Here is a 2,874-nt window from a genome sequence, read left to right as displayed (position 1 = left end):
CGATCCTTCCACCTCAGCCTTCCGAGTAGCCGGAATTACAGGCATGCGCTACCATGCCCAGTTGATTTTTTGATTTATTGTAGAGATGAGGTCTCGCTGCCCAGGCGGGTCTCGAACCCGCGGGCTCAGGCAATCCATTCACCTCAGCCTCCCAAAGGCACGGGATTACAGGCTGAGCCACTGAGCCTGGCTCTTAAATGGGTTTTCTATGTATTTTTCCATCTTTTCTCCTTCTGGAACTTCCAAAATACAAACATTTATTTGCTTAATGGTGTCCCATACTTTTTTAGATTTTTTAAAAATCTCTTTTTTTTCTAACTGAATAATTTCAAATAATCTATCTCCAAGTTAAGGGAATCTTCTGTTTGATCAAGTCTGCTATTGAAACTCTATATTTTTAAAAATTTCATTCATTAAATTCTTCAGCTGCAGGATTTGTGTTTCTTTTTTTTTCTTTTTTAATTTTTTTTTAAAGATGTGGGGTACAATTCAGGGTTAGGTATTCAAATGTTCGTTTTGTAGGTACCCCTGTTAATGAAGTGTGCCCCCCTCCCCTGGCAGATTCCCACTACTGCCATCCTGCTCCCCACCCCTCAGCAGTTTCCCACTACTGCCAATCCTTTTCTTATAGTATTATGATAATTGCTCAAGGTCCACTTATGAGTGAGAACATGTGATAATTCTTTGTTTCTGTGATAGATCATTCAGTATCATAGATTCTAAGTCCAACCAAGTTGTTGTAAAGTTCATAATTTTGTCCTTTATGAATGAGTAATATTCCATCGTGTATATGTACCACATTTTTAAAAATTCAGTCCCTTTTCGATGGGCAGCATGGTTGGTTTGGTTCTTTTTTATGATATCTATCTCTGAATTGAATTTTTCTTTACAGTTTGAAATGTTTTTCTAATTGTGTTGAATTTTTCTATCTGCATTTTCATGTGCTTTATTACATTTCCCTAAGATCATTATTTTGAATTTCTTTTCTGGCAGTTTATTGATTTCCTTTTCTTTAAAATCTGTTACTAAAAAGTTATAGTCCTTTGGTAGTGTTATATTTCCTTTTTTTTTTCATTTTGTTATGTTTCTTATGTCCCTGCATTGATGTCTGTGTGTCTGGTGGAACAATCACCTCTTCCAACTTTTCTAAAGTTAGTCCCAAAGTCTTAACTCATTCTAACACCAATTTAAAAGTCAAAATTCCAGAGTCTCATCTGTCAGACTGTAAAATCAAAACAAGTTATCTACCTCTAACATACAATGGTAGTCAAGGCAAAAATTTCTGTTTCAAAAGTGAGGAATAGGCTAAATGAAATGAGTAATAAGCCCAAGCATGTTTGAAACCAAGCAGGGAAGATCTTAAATCTTAAAGTTGAAGAATAATCTCTTTTGACCTCATATACCACCTTTTTTACCCAACAAGGTGGCGGTAGGGGGTTGAACACTCAAGACCTCAAGCAGCCCTACCCCTATGGCTTTGCTAGGTGTAGACCTTCTGACTGCTTTTACAGCTTGGAGTCCATTGCCTGAAGCTTTTTTAGGTAGGTGCTGCTTGCTGCTAATGGTTCATAGTTCTGCAGTCTCAGTGGTGGTCCCACTTCTATGATTCCATTAGGCATTTCCCTACTGAGACTTTCTGTGGTGGCCTCACTTCCAAGGTTCCACTAGGTACTGCCATGGTGGGAACGCTCTGTGGTAGACCCAACCCCACATTTCGGCTCTGCATTGTTCTGGTGAGGGCTCCCTGCAGTGGCTCTGCCACTGCAACAAGTCTCTGCCTGAGTCTCTAGGTCTTTGATGCCATCCTTTGCTATCTGGGTGGAGGTTGCCAATATTCCATAGCTCTTGTTTTCCTTAGTCTGCAATTTTAGCAATATGTGAATACTATAATTTTATGATATGTACCTTCTGGAACTGAAGCATGAGCTCTACTTGGGACCATTTGAGCCATGGCTGTGACAGCTGCAAAAAATGTGCTAGGGTACGGGTTGCAGAGTGCCAAGACAATCCTGGGTAGTGAGTCCATGGAGAGTATCCTGGGCCTGTCTCTTGAAACAATTCTGCCCTCCTAAACCTCTAAGCCTATGAATTGTAGGGACAGCCTAAAATATTGATATATCTGGGCAATGTCTTTGGGTCTTTCTTCCTTTGTCCTGACAAATAGCACCTGGTTGCCTTCTGTCTCTGCTAATCCCTTTAGCAAATGGTTACTAGGCTATACCCTTCATTTTCTAAAGTTATCCCCAAAGTCTTAACTCTTCATGTTGCCTGACTGTTTTGCAAATATTTTTGTTCTGCTTCTCGTTTAACTATAAATTTTGTCTTTAAATTATTTCTTTATTTCTTTATTTTTATTCTTTTTTTTAACACATTTTTTATTTTAGAATTGTGGGGTAGAGTTGAGGATTAGGTATACAAATATGCATTGTGCAGGTACCCTTGTTGATGAGGTGTGCCCTCCCTTCCCCAGACAGATATTGACTACCATTAATCCCACCTCCCTTCTTCTCCCTGCCCCCCCCCATAGTTTCCCAACACTGTCAATCCTTTCCTTATAGTATTACAGTGGTTGTTCAAGGTCCACTTATGAGTAAGAACATGTGATATTCAGATTTTTGTTTCTGTGAGAGATCCCTCAGTATTATAAACTCTAATCCATCCAGATTGCTTCAAAATTCGTAATTTTGTTCTTTTTTATGACTGCATAATATTCCATTGTATATATGTACCACATTTTTATAATCCAGTCCTCTTTTGATAAGCAGCATGGTTGGTTCCATGATCTTGCTATTGTGAACAATGTTGTGATAAACATACATGTGCAGGTATCTTTTGTATAGAGTGATTTGAGTTCTTCAGGGTATATTCCCAGTA

This window comes from Carlito syrichta, unplaced genomic scaffold (assembly GCF_000164805.1).
Source record: "Carlito syrichta isolate Samal-C Ts95f unplaced genomic scaffold, Tarsius_syrichta-2.0.1 Scaffold315839, whole genome shotgun sequence".
In the NCBI taxonomy this organism is placed as follows: domain Eukaryota; kingdom Metazoa; phylum Chordata; class Mammalia; order Primates; family Tarsiidae; genus Carlito; species Carlito syrichta.
The sequence above is the reverse complement of the archived record's forward strand: the minus strand, read 5'-3'. Positions refer to the sequence as shown.